The sequence below is a fragment of the Grampus griseus genome (assembly GCF_964374135.1).
Source record: "Grampus griseus genome assembly, chromosome: X".
Taxonomy (NCBI): Eukaryota; Metazoa; Chordata; class Mammalia; order Artiodactyla; family Delphinidae; genus Grampus; species Grampus griseus.
In genome coordinates this window covers 91,846,901-91,861,418 of record NC_138999.1, presented here as the reverse complement: position 1 = coordinate 91,861,418, position 14,518 = coordinate 91,846,901, and the positions used below count along the sequence as shown (strand labels likewise).

Genomic DNA, 14,518 nt, shown 5'->3' with positions numbered 1-14,518 from the left:
GCTTGTTTGACATGAATAAGCTGCAGAGTTGGGTTTTTTTTACCTAAATAATACTGACTCCAGTGTATCTTGGTTCTATTTATTTTGGCCCACCTTACTGTCATTGAAAGGGATTCCTTTCAACTATTTGGTAAGCCTGTTTGACATTCTTTTATAGCAGCCTCAAATAAATTGAAATATTAGATTATAAACAAGTTGTGTGGCAATAGAGATGGTGGCCCAGCCTCTAGTATATGTTACTGAAAGAAACTGATGGATGACCTAGCTTGCCTGGAGACCAGATGGTGCTAGTGGCCTGCCATGGAGCAGCAGCATCAGCGTCTGCTGGGAACGTGTTTGAAATGCAAATTCTCAGACCCTGCTCCAGACCTGCTGAATTGGATATTCTGAAGGTAGGCTGCTAGCCATCAGGTTTTTACAAGTCCTCCAAGTGCTACTGAAGCACACTAAAGTTTCAGAACTGCTGCTTTAGAGCAATGGGGGAAACGTTTAACTACACCCACAGTAGGACCAGCCTTAATTCACTGACTTGGTACTATTGCAGGTAAACTGAACAGGATGGTAAGATCTGGACTGAGGAAGACACTAGAATTCTCAGGGCCCTGAGACACAAAGACCTCCGGGAGGGATGTGTTAGTTTTCTAGGGTTACCGTAACAAATTACCACAAAGCAGGTGGCTTAAAACAACCGAAATTTATTCTCTCACCGTTCTGGAGGCCAGAAGTCTGAGGTCAAGGTGTCGGCAGGGTTGGTTCCTTCTGGAGGCTCGGAGGAAGGATCTGTTCCATGCCTCTCTCCTAGTTGCTGGTGGTTGCTGTCAATCCTTGGCATCATTTGGCTTGTATATGCACGATTCCACTCTCTTTCTTCATCTTTACATAGTGTTTTCCCCTGTGTCTCTGTTTCTGTGTTCTTTCTCTTCTTATAAGGACACCAGTCATATTGGATTAAGGGCCCACCCTAATCCAGTATGACCTCATCTGATCTTTATTACACCTGCAAATACCCTCTTTCCAAATAAGGTCACATTTACAGGTTGCGGGGGTCAAGACCTCAACATGTCTTTTGCGGGGACACAATTCAGCTTATAACAAGGGGCAAAGATTCAGTAGTGGAAGGGACGAATTGGTAAAGGAGAAACCTAATTCTAAAATGATAAAAGCATTATGATACCATGCACATATGAAGGTTAAAGACATGCAAAATTACTAGGTTGATTATAGATACATCTATTTGTAGTAAAAGGCATACATAGGAGTAATGCATACATATGTAGTATGCAGAAAGGTGTGTATGAGAACAATAAACTTATTTAAGGCAGTGGTTAAATCTATAGAAAAAGACAGAGAATTCAGTTGGGGAGAGGTACACTGGGTTTCAATTTTATTTGTAAGCTTATGGTTCTTAAGACGGCTGATGGTTGCATGGGTGTCGCATTTTCAGACCTTTGTCGAGGTCTGAAATATGTCCTAATTTAAAGAAAATTAAAAGAGGAAATGGACCTAGTATCTGGAACCTCTTTAAGGGAAAAATGTGAAGTGGTACTTGAGCAGAGCAGAGGATCAGAGAAGGGGAGGACCAGGGGTTTGAGGGTAGAAGGCCTTATTTCTACATTCAGTTAAGGCTGCTTGAGAGCTTGCTAGTTAGCATCAATACCGCTTTCTGTTTTCTATGCTAGTTTCTCACGTATGGAGAGTAGATTAACATTATTTATTTATGCGTGTATCCCCCAGCTCCCTAAAGTGTGAGCTTCTGACTTGTTCGGAACGTAAAGGCTTTTATTGATTTCTCTCTCCTAAAGCACTGTGTTTTCTTCTTCGTAGATGCTTGATAAAGGTCTGTTAAAGTGAAGTGAGTGTAAGGTATCCACAACCCTTTCCCCTGTCACTGGTGTTGACATTTAAAAATGCGTTATCATGTAGTAACACAGAGTATTCCTCATGGCTAGAACAACAACAACAAAGGCACAAGGCCTTTTGTCACCATTGTTTAATGAAAGAACAGTCCAAGTAGAAATTTATCCATGTAGGGTCCCTGGAAAGTCCTCAAATTGGTTTGGTTCCTTATGGTTCATGCCATGCCGGCAGGGAGTGTGTGTGTGTATTTCTGTGTTAATATAGTTAGCGTATTAACTATAGTTAACAGTTAATATTAAAGGCCTTTACCTGGGCTGAAGAATTTTCAGAGGCTCACTTTATTTATTTATTATTATTTTTTGGCCACGTCGTGTGGCATGCAGGGTATTAGATTCCCGAACACGGTTGGAACCCGTGTCCCCTGCATTGGGAGCAGAGTGTTAACCACTGGACTGCCAGGGAAGTCCCGGGAGGTTCACTTTAGACAAACGCATGCACACCTCTTTTTGAGATAAGCCTGTTTTGGTGCATGCTCGGAGTCCATGTCCCTGGCCCTTACCGAGCTCCAGTTACCTAGGGCCCTGAATTTACTCCCCAGGTGGCCCCATGTCCCAAGCCCCAAGAGACATGTGTGTTCCTCTTCACTGCGTCTGTGCTTCTGAGGGCTGAGTGGCACTGTCAGTGTTATACTCTCAGGGCTGAGAGGTATCTACGAGGTGAAGGCTGCGTATCCAGGTAACAGGACAAGTGGGCTACGTTATCCACATGGATGCACCTGAAGCCTCTCATGTTGAGGGAGGAAGCTCAGGCTTGCTGCTCTGAGGGTTTGCTGTAGCTCTAACATATCAGGCTTCTCTGAGTCTCTGACAGACGGTCCCTAAATCAATCAGGGACAAATCCTGCATTTCCTGCTTCTCTGGGTGTTTGTGGGTTTTCCTGTATCCTCATGTATAAAATATGTTTTCAGTGAGTCCTTCTGCCTTGAAAACTTTGTGCTTCTTCTAGGAAAAGATCTGTCTTGTCCCCCTCTGCCTCGTCCAGGAAAGCTTAGGGTATTCTGATATTTTCCTTGGTTATGGCCCCATCATCTGAAAGGATTTGATCCAAAAACTCTCCTTTTATTCCACTACCTGAGAGGTGACCATTGGGAGAAAAACAGAGGGGTAGGGTGGGTGCCGGAGTTGGAAACAGTGTTCTGTCCCAGTTAGGGATATGCTAATGACACTAAAGTTAGTGATGAAGAATCACTTTTACTCTAAGCCGCCTAGTTTCAGATGCTTATAACTCCAAGGAATACAAATGAGAACACGTTTACAAGTCTAACAGGGCAGGATTCTCAGACAATGGTGTTTTGTGCAATGTGGTATTATCCAGTCCCGTGAATCACATCATATAGTAGGATCGGCTTTGAGGCATAAAATGTCCATTTCGTAGAAGTCTGAGCAATGAATTATGTGTGTTTATAGATAAGGAATTGATTTCATCCCCAAATCTATGAAGAAAATGAGTTTAAAACGTTTCGAAGAGGTACCTAAAAGTTGACTCTTCCCTCTCTCTCCCTGTCTTTCTCTTTCTCTCATCCAATTATTTATTCTGCTGCCTTTCTCTCCGTTTTCCTGCCTTATTTTAGACCTCATCACTTCCTGACAAATTATGAACTGTTTCATGTATACAGAAGATAATACAGCATATATGTAAGGTATATCATAATAATATAGAAACCTGTGTACCCAGCACCAAGCTTGTGAACTAGAACACGGCTAATGCCTTGGAAGTCCACCTGTGCCCTTCCAGATTCCTCCCCTCATTCCTTCCCAGAGGTAACCACGATCCTGAACTTTGTTAATAATTCACATTTTTATACATTCACTGCAGAGGAATGTTCCTTTAAATAATGTTATTTCTTGTCCATTTTGGACTTTATGTAGATCTAATTATACTAGATGTATTACTTGTCTTGCTCTTTCTCTACCTCCCCAGTTTTGTGTTTGTGATCTTTATCCATGTTGATTTGTGCAACTGTAGTAATCACTTTTCATTGCTGTATACTTATCCACCATATGAAAATTCCAGTGTGTCTCCTTCCTGTTGATGGACCTGTGGCTTGTTTCCATGTTTATGCTTTTGCAAATTATTTTGCGACGAAGTTTCTCATTATATCCCCGTATGCCCACATACAAGAGTTTCTCTACTTTCTCAGTTGAGGGCAATTTTACGCACTACCCCTCCGCCCCAACCAGGGAGACATTTGATAACCTCTGGAAACCTTTTGGTTGTCATAACTGAGGGTGTGCTACTGGCATATAGTGGGTGGAGGACAAGGATACTGCTAAACATCCTACAATGCACAGGACAGTTCTCTACAGCCCAGAATTATCTTTTCCAAAATGTCAACAGTTGAGAAACCCTGATCTACAGTATAGGCCTAAACATGAAATTCCTGGGTCGTAGGGTCTGCCCACGTTCAACCTTACTAGGTAACACCAATTATCTTTCAAAACGGTTGTACTAGTTCATATTCCCCTCAGCACAGGATGAGATTTCTATTTGTTCCACATTCTTGCCAACTCTTAGTATCATTACCTTCATTACTTCTTGCCTGAACTTTGCCCTAGTCTCCTAACCTCCTACGTCCATATTTTTCCCCACAGATACATGCTTCATGTACTTGCTAAGTCAACCTTCCTAAAACCCAACTCTGGCCATGCCAGATTCCTGTAAGAAAATTTTGATGACTCTACTGCATACACAATAAACTTGGCATTTAAGACGCACACAAAAGGGCCCACTAGCTCTGTAGACCTAGTAATACCAACTTATTAGGTGGTATTCAAATAAGCCCTGCCCTTTCTCTGCTCTCTGCAGCATGTCTGTTGTTGAAGACTTACCCTTTCTTAAGTCTCTTCTACATTCATTTCTATGTCCATTAATTCAGCCAGTTATTAATTCTTTTTAATTTACTGAGTATTTGTCTCTCTCTGTCTCACTTAGTTCCCTTAACATAATACCCTCCAAGTCCATCCATGTTGCTGCCAATGGCAAAATTCCTTTTTTATGGCTGATTAGTATTCTATATATACATCACATCTTCTTTCTCCATTCATCTGTTGATGGACACAGATTGCTTCCATACACTGGCAACTGTAAATGACACAGCTATGAACATTGGGGTGCATGCATCTTTTTGAATTCGTGTTTTTGTTTTCTACAGATAGATGCCCAGGAGTGGAATTGTTGGGTCGTATGGTAGCTCTAACAACTACAAACTAAAACTATTTTTAGTTTCCTGAGAAATATCCATACTGTTTTCCACAGTGGCTGCAACTCTTTACACTCCTGCGAATCTGTGTGGGATGGTTCCCTTTTCTACACATCCTCGCCAAAATTTGTTACGTGTGTCCTTTTGTGAGGTGATGTCTCATTGTGATTTTGATTTGCATTTCCCTGATGATTAGTGATGTTGAACATGTTTGCATGTGTCTATTGGCCATTTGCATTTCCCCAGAGACTGCAGTGGAGACTTCATTCTTAAGGCTACAAGAAGCCATCAAGGGGCTCTAATTTGGGAAGTAATTTGTGTTTTAGACATGTCACTCTGAAAGCAATGTGAAGAAAGGATCAGAGAGGAGCAAGAATGGAGTGCTCATTAAAGCAGTGATTTATGTGAGAGATGCTGAAGTCCTAGACTAAGGTAGGGGTATTGGAAACACATGAAGAAGTGTATAGAACTGAAAGTCAACAGTTGATTGGCTATGGGTGATAACTGGATGTGGAGATACAGAAGGTGTTATAAGCATAGATGAATAAGCGGTGATAGATGTACTGACCACTAAGTATGCCTGAGTGTGAGCAGGAGAAGAAGGAAAAGAGGAGAAACCCCAGGGAATTCCCTGGCGGTCCAGTGGTTAGGATTCAGCAGTGGCCGGGAGCCCGGGTTCCATCCCGGGTCGGGGAACTAAGATCCCAGCAAGATGCGTGGCACGGCCATAAAAAAAAAAATAGGGAGAAACCCCAAACCAAGTCAATGGTGACAGGAGGGAGAGACAGAAGAGGGAGAGTGCAGATGTGCAGAAAATAGAGAGGCCAAGGAATAGGAGGGCTCAGTGAGATAAAAGAGCACGTGTAGAGAGTGTAGAAGAATGAGAGAGCAGCATGTCTAGGGGCTTGCGGTCCAACACTGGGATATTTTCATTTTAGATGTGAGAGGTAGAGTAGTTTAGGGTGAAGAATAAACCAGAGTGTGTCCGTGAGAGAGTTTGGCTAGTATGTTGTACAGATGTTCACTGGAAATGAGAACGTCCAATTGTTGAGTGATTGACGTGGAAGTTGGAGTCCTCTGGACGGTGGTAGGTTGGGGCAGAGAGCAGTCGATGGCTAGGGCCAGTGGATGATAGCGTGAGGGAGTTACAGAAGGTGGCGTAGCAGGATAGCTTAAACCTCAAGGATAAATGTTATGACCGTAGGGACTGATAGATACGTTAACAATGAGAGCTGGAGATTTTAACCCACCACTCTCAGAACATGTCCAAGCAAACAGAAATAAGCAGTGATATCAAAGGCCTAAACACAATAATAAATTTGAGCTATTAGATAATATAAAACTTCATACCCAACAAACAGAGAACATAAATTCTTTTGAGCTATTGACTGTATACAGAAATAGACCTTAAGAAGAAAAAGGAAGCCTCAATAAACTGCAAAGGATCACTAGTGTGAAATCTAGGCTCTCTGCTCATAATGCTTAACGCAGAGGTTAATAACACAGAGATAGCTTTAAAACACCCAAATGTTTGGAAACAAAATAGCATACTACTAACTAATCCTTGGATTGAAGGAAATCAAGAAATATTTAGAACTGAATAACGGGAATATTCAGTATCCCTCAAAGTTTAAGATATATTTACCCTAGACCCAGTAATACTACCACTAGGCGCTTCGCCTAGAGAACCCCATGCCCGTGCAAACCAGATGACAAGGCCAAGGATGCCCAGAGCTGCATTGTTTGTAATAGTCCAAAAGTGGACACAACCCAAGTTCAGAAACTAGTTGGGTAGGTATATGCAGTGATATGTCCATCAGTGGAATGTCATACAGCAAAGGAAACGAACAAACTTGGCTACATACAAGTTGGATGAATCTTATGAATCAAGGTATCAAGCCAAAAAAAATAGAAAAGAACAGACACACACAGGAATATATTCTATAGGAGGCCACTTTTACAAAGCACAAAAACAGGCATGCATAAATAAATTACAAGAGCCTACAAAATACCTGGGTGTATGAGGGAAAAGCACGAGAGACTTTTGCACGGGGGGGTGGTCGTGTTTGGTTTAACTCAAGTAGTAGTTATAATTTCCAAAACTGTTTTCCTGAATAATACCACAGAACTGGTACAATCAGGAGGGTGGAACGTGAGGAAGCCGTTGGACCACTCTGTTTCTGCTGAGAGCATCACAAATTTTGGCTTTGAGGCCACATTGCCTCCTTCCTCCGTCTATACAAAGTTGATGTCCCATGCCTTGCCTTTTGATACCCACAAAACTAGGAACTGTACCCTGGGACCTCTATTGTTACTGCTGCAGGAGATGCGAAAGTTTCTGAGCCCATGCTCACTGAGAGAAACCAGAAACCCCAGAAGCAGCATAGACTCCACCTTCCTGCTCCTACCAACTCTCATGGGGGTTTATTATCTGCTTGGCAGAGGCTAAGTTATGTGTGCAATCCAGGCCATAAGGGCGGGAGTTCAGGAAATGTAGACTTGGCTTGCAACGTCGATCAAGCCTTACCTGCTGTGATTGGGATTGTAATGGAGTCAAGTGAGCTAATCTACGATATTTGCCACAGGATATAAAACTGGAAGTGGGGAAGCCAATTAGGAGGCTATTGGAGTGGTCCACCTGAGAGACGATGGGGACTTGGACCAGAGTGACAAAAGCAAAGGTGTTAGAAAGTGGTTGGATTTATATTTTACTCAGAAAATAGGACTTGTCTATAAATTATGGCCGGGTTGAGGGAAAGACATAAAAGTGTGAAGATTAATACTTCCTTTCACTCCTGCCCCAGACATCCAGTTTTCTTTGCAAACCCTCCAGCCTGGTTCAGGAGCCCCTCTTACGTATATCACTGCACCATGTGTTTTGGAATTCCTTGGCTCATCATTTATATTTCTACTAAAGAGTCATTTCCCTAGGGGCAGACCGTGTGCATTGTGAACACATTTGGGTAGTCAGAAACTGGAATCCAACCCCAAGGGAGGGGCACGGGACTGAGGCTTACTCAAGTCAACACACATTATGTTCCGCTAAACTTCCACTTTGCTCTTCATGGGAGTGATTGCCCTAAGCACACTTATCCCTCATTATAGTAAATCAGAAAGACAAAGACATTCTGCATTTTGCCCTGTGCTCCACTGTGAACAAGACTGTATCCACATGAATATCTGAGACAAAGCTGCTGACGGAAAGGTATAAATGCTGAAGCTGCTCTAGGAGCTACTTGAGAGTCTTAACTGAAAAGTAAAGGGGAAACATTAGTTGGTTTGAAATGGACTAAGAGCTTTGAACAAAGTTATAGTTGAAACCACTTACATTCTGTGATGACAACGGAACACAAAGTCCAGCCATTAGAAGTGATAAGGTAAGGTGATACGGTGGTTCCATGTCACTCAGGGGTTTGACACCCCTACTGGGTGAGCCAGAAACTGCTTCAGGTCTCCCAAAGAAAAACTATGATGAACAGTCAGATGCTTCATCCCTTGCCACTTGTAAATTAAGAGGGTAAAGTAGTACTTTTAAAGTGAATTTATTGTGACTCATTGAGCTTAGTAATTTGTATATTCTTTGGGGTTCTAAACGCTTCCTGGAGCCTGTGTGGGAAAGGGCCTTTTCTCATCTCCGGGATTCCAGGAGCTTCTAGCTGGGGCAGACTCATTTGGGACATATCTTAGGCACTGGCTCCCCCTGGAGTGCAAGGGTTGGAGAACCCTTGTAGACACCTCCCCCTGCCCCTAGTCAGGGTCACACAGCTCATCTCAGGAGCTATGGATAATAGGGCCAGGCTGCGCCTATGACCCATGTTTCTTCTTCTAGTCGGCTTCAGTGATCCGTATTTTTCCTTCTCGTTCGTCGTATTAAGTGGCCAGAAAATAAATGGCCACGTAACTCTAGAAGAAGAGTTTCCATGTTTTGAGCACTGATTGTATGATTGGCCATAATAATTTAGGTGCTTTCCATGAATTAACTCATTGTAGCCTCCAAGGAAGTCCTATTATTATCTTACTCTAGAGATGAAGAAAGTGAGGCACAGAGCAGCTATGTAAGTTGCTTAAGATTCCACGGCGAGTGAGTGACACAGGTGAAATTCAAACCCAGGCAGTCTGGCTTCAGAGTCTAAGCTCTGACTTCTACTATATCATCTCCCCTCCTGGCTGGAAAACGGGAAGAATAATACCTACCTTACAGAGCTGAAGTAAGGATTAAATTATTATTATTAGTCCTCTGGAGGAGGTTGGCCGTTTTCTGATCAGTGGGATGGGGTAGAGAGTACATTTTGTCAATTAAGATCCACACATAATCCTCAAGGTGAAATAAGCGTTTCCATTTACTTTTAATAAATTCAAAGTGAAGTTGTGTATAAGCAAGGTGCCATAACAGTGCATTTCAGTGGAAAGAAGCTCTCTTCATGTTTGCATTAAATGGAACACAAGAAGGGTCACTCTGACTTCATTTCCATAGCTGACTCCTAAATAGGATCTGCAGGTCCACAGAGAAGCTTTTCCAGACCTAATAGCTCCTGGAATAGGTTCATGCACTTGAAATTCTTCCTTAGCCCAGTCAAGGTGACACATAAAGTTAACCTTCATAATTCCTATGGAGAATACTCACCCCTGTCATAGCCCATGAGATGACATACTTATAGGGTGACGACCTTCCATGTATGACTAAGACAATTTGAACAGCTCCTAGGTGTCAGGGTGCTCTAAGAAATAGATTTGGTAGCAAATGTTTTTTATTAATGAAGGATGGAATGGATAATGTTTATAAAATAGTCTTTCATGCTAAGTCTGAGAGAAAGGTATTCTAAAGACCAGCGTCCAGAGGCCCATCCCCTTGTCTTTATTTCTTCTGCTCCTGCCCAAGGTCAAGATTCATTATCTCTCACTTGGATCCTTAACATAGCCTTCATTCTTTCTGATGTCCTGCACTCTCATTATGATGCATCTAGGAGTGAATTTCTGTTTTCTATGCTGATGAGAATTCAATGAGCTTCTAGTATCTGTGGATTGGTGCATTTCATCTGCTCGGGAAAATGTTTGGCCATCATCTTTCCCATTTCTCACTCGTGTCCTTCTAGGATTTAAATTAAATGTATATTAGACTTCTTCACTCTATTCATTGTGTCTCTTATCCTACATTTCTTTTCATAAAATTCACTTCTCCAGGCAGAATTCTGGATGATTTCTTTTGATCTGTCTTCTAATTCAATAATTCTCTCTTAGGTTTATTTCTCTTCATCACATTTATCATCACCTAATGATTATGTTTAGCGTTGTGTTGAACGCATCCATTGAACCCTCAATCGTTATAGTTTTTTAGTCCTAGATGTCCTATTTGATTCTTTTTCAAATTGGCTATGCCACAATTTAGGATTTTCTGTTCCCTGAAAATATTTTAAAGCTTATTTCTTAATTTTTTGAACTAAAGTAGGCCATAGTGATTATAGTCTGGGTCTCATAATTCTGATATCTGAAATATCTGTGAATTTGTTTTCATTGTCTATTTTTTCTTTGGGCTGTCACTTACAATGTATTTTTTTTTTTGCTTATGTGTCCACTTATCTTTGACTATGTGCCAATATATTATTGAAAAATTATTTATCGGATTGATATCAGGAATGGGAAGACAGAACCTTCCTGCAGAGAGCATTTTCACCTGCTTCTGCTAAATGCCTGGGGTCACTACCTGTCCAAGACCACTTTAATCCAAGTTCAGGGCTTGAAGTTCCTCGGATCACTCTGGTGATGGATACCTAGACTGCAAGTCCATGCCAGGGCTTGTTGCTTCTGGTTCACCATTATCCCAAAGGGGTAGCCACTTCTTTTCAGCTTAGAGTGGCTGGAGGGCTTATCAGATCTACTCAATGGGGGTGAGGACTTCAACTTTTGGTCTCTTTTCCCATCAGGCCGCCAAAACCACAGCTCAGTGTCACACTTCTTCCTTCTGGATCCACCTAATGCCCTCAGGCAAAAGTGGCTTTGAGTGCTGGGCTTTCCTATTTGGGTTTTTGCTTTCTTCTAGATTTTAGCCTCAGAGTTTCTTAGCGCTTAATGAAGATAATTTCTTTTCACATTTCACCCAGTATTTTTTAGTTGTCCTCATTGCGATGGTGAGTGCAAATGACTTAGCCTGCCATTACTCGGAGCAGAAGTGTGCACCACCCTCCTAACTTCTCTCCTTGTCCCCAGTCTCTCTTTCCTCCAGTTCTTCCTCCAGAAAGTAACTGAAAGTTTCTTCCTGATGGTGTCATTTTCCTGCACAAAGCCTCCAAAAGCTTACTGTTGAATATAAGATAGAAATCAAATTCCTTACTTTGGACAATCAGATCTAAAACTCTCTTTCTGAGAAACTACTGTATAGCACAGGGAACTCTACTCAGTACTCCGTGGTGACCTAAATGCAAAGGAAATCTAAAAAAGATGGGATGTGTGTATACATATAACCGATTCATGTTGCTGTAAAGCAGAAACTAAGACAACATTGTAAAGGAACTATACTGCAATAAAAATTAACTTAAAAAAAAGAAGAGATGGAAATGAAAAATGGAGTATGTGGAATAGGTTATGGAGAGAAAGGTTGAAGATGAAAAGTTCTCTGCCAGTCAATCAGAAAACTTTGAACTTTTTAAAGTGAGAAAATGATGTGATTTTATTTGGGTTTACACATGGCACATTTTGGGCAGTATGGAAATTGGGTAGGTGTCCTAAAGAGAATGTTTGCATTCCCCCCAAATCTATGTGTTGAAATGCTAATCCCCAAGATAACGGGATTAGAAGGTGGGGTCTCTGGGAGGTGCCAAGGTCAAAAGGGTGGAACCCTGATGAATGAGATTAGTGCCTTATTTAAGAGGGTCCAGAGAGATACTTTGCCCCTTCCACCATGTGAGGACATCTTGACAAGTTGCCATCTATGATCCAGGAAGTGGCCTTCACCAGACACCAAAGCTGCTGGTGCCTTGATCTTGGACTAACCAGCGTCTAGGACTGTGAAAAATAAATGTTTGCTGTTTATAAGTAAAAAAAAAAATACAGTGAAACTCTCCTTCTTAGCTTCAGTTATTCACCGAGGAGGTATTTTCTGTGCACTGAATGTGTGGCCCACATTAGGCCAGGTGCCACCTATTCTTTTGCTTCTTACCTATTTGGCCTCTTGCCTTACCTCCCAATCCACCTCATACTCTAGACAAACTGGAATATTTGCAGTCATGTGTCAGAGCTGGGTCAGAACACAGATGGGCTAACTCCTAGGTCAGTGACCTGTCCTCTACACCCTGATCCCATATTCATGTTTAATACCATTCAATGTGGATATTTATGTACATTCTAATAAATGAACTAGACAAAAACTCAACAACTACAAATTGTACTGGCTTTTTCATATTCCTTGCTGCCTTTGGGGCTCTTTGTCATGTGAGTGTGGGACGTAAGCTTTGGAAATCAATTCATTTTTGCCATCAAGTTTTTGGCCATCTCCATAGTCACAAGGACGCCTAGGAAAAAAAGAAAAAAACAGAGGCTTCCTTTTCCTGTCAGTTGAGACACTGATTGCAGAATTTGATTCCACGAGTAGGAATAACCTGCTTCCAAACAAAACCATTCCCACATGCCGGTGGCTGCCTGAAATAACAGTCAAAGCTGACTTTCACTGGAAAAACACACTTATCTGGAAGTAGGCCAACCTGGAAATACAGTTCTAGTTTTGCATTTTGCCACTGTGTAACCTTGGGCCCATCCACCCTCCTCTAGGCTTCAGTCCCCACCCCTCCCCGCCCATATACAATTCAGATGCTTGGACAAACGGATCTGAAATGGCCTTTTCATTTTTGACAAGCAAGTATTGTCTCTACGAGGATGCCTTAGTGACCAGAGACAAGGGGTGCAGGACTAAGAGCAGTAGGGCTGAGCTCACCTGACCCACTGCTGTTGTGATGGTTAGTTATAGAGGGATCCCCCACGTAAGTAAGTGGGTTAGTTCCATGCGGATCCGCCACGTAAGTGAGAAGAAAGCACTTACTGCAATAGAAGGAAAATGAGGGGGAAAGGAGAGGGGAAACGAAGGTGTGAAGATGCTCTGCTGGTGAAGAGAAGGAAGGAAAATAAGAGACATTTTAAAAATGTGTGATTCTAAAATGGTAAAAAAAAAAACAAAAGAAAAAGAAAGGGGGTGCTGGAGAAGGGGTCAAGGTGGGGTAAAGAGTTAAGTTTTTAGCTGTACAAAACACTCAGCCACCCCAGGAAGTTCCATGCAACTAATGCTTTGCAACATTCTGGGCACAAGCAGTCCCAACTCTTTTCACCAAATACTGAAGGAAAGGCGAAGGGGGAGAATGTTTGTTTGAATATTCCAGTTCACCAAGAGTGAACCTGAAATCCATTTTGATTTCACCACTTTTACATGGCATGCCTCACGAGGTCCAGCGCTGGTGAATATGACTGAGTTTTATCTGCTCATTGCCCATCTGGCTTATGTGCTCTGAAGAAGCCTCTTTCTGACCTTGCTTCATCAAGTTACCTGAGATGGGAAGGACGAAGGGTAGTGAATGAGTGGAAGCATTTCCTCTTTCTCTGAGATATTTCTATTCTACGTGGCAATGTTCAGGGTAGCGGAAAGAATAGAAAACCTCTAGCAAAAATGTAAGGCTTTTTTCCCCCCCATGCTGGGCCAGAATGCTGGAGTGTTAGAGTGACCTGCTCTCCAGGGACTCACTGCCTTGAAGATCCGATACACTGACCGTTGCCTTCTTTTCCCCTTCAATGCTGTCAGCCAAGAACCCTCACTTCAACTGTGCATCCCTTAGCTATGGGAGGGGGGCTCCTGGAGCCCAATTTCTGTCCTGATGATGCGTCAGAGCCGTGTCACAAAACGCACTGGTTGCACCTCCTCTATGCCTTCCAGAGGACAGGCACTCTGGTTCACTGGAGGCCCGAGGGTCTGGGAATGACCACCAGTCAACTATGTCCTGATTCCTAAAGGTGTTCAGTACTTTCAAACTGCACATAGAGCCTGGGTCGTCAAATTACTTCTTTCACCACAAAAAGCAAACTCGTGGGCATACGCTGTTTCAAGTGAAAAGCATATTTTGCGTATTTGCAGAGGGGAGGCGCAGGGCAGGGTGCCGCACGCCGCCGACCCCCGGCCCAGCTCTCCAGCTGCCAAGGAGCTGGAGCTGCTGCTGACCGAGGAATGACTGCAGACGCCAGAAGGAGCACAGGGCTGGGCGGCACACAGCCTGTGCTAGGAGGTGGGAACGCGCATCTATTTGAAAAGCTCCTGGCGCCTGCCGGATTGGCTAAGCTCGCTTGCCATCAGAGTGGGCGGAGTCAGTTGTGCGCCGGGCCTCGGGCCCGCCCAGCGGCAGCCGGAAGTGCTTCAGACCCCGCACTGTC

The 14,518-nt window shown here is 42.9% G+C and overlaps 1 protein-coding gene across 1 annotated transcript in view; it reads left to right on the top strand.

The window, feature by feature from the left end:
* The window catches only part of LOC309839348 (uncharacterized protein), a 57,000-nt gene that overhangs the window by 3,418 nt on the left and 39,064 nt on the right, over positions 1–14,518 (top strand). The gene's annotated exons all lie outside the window — the stretch shown is intronic.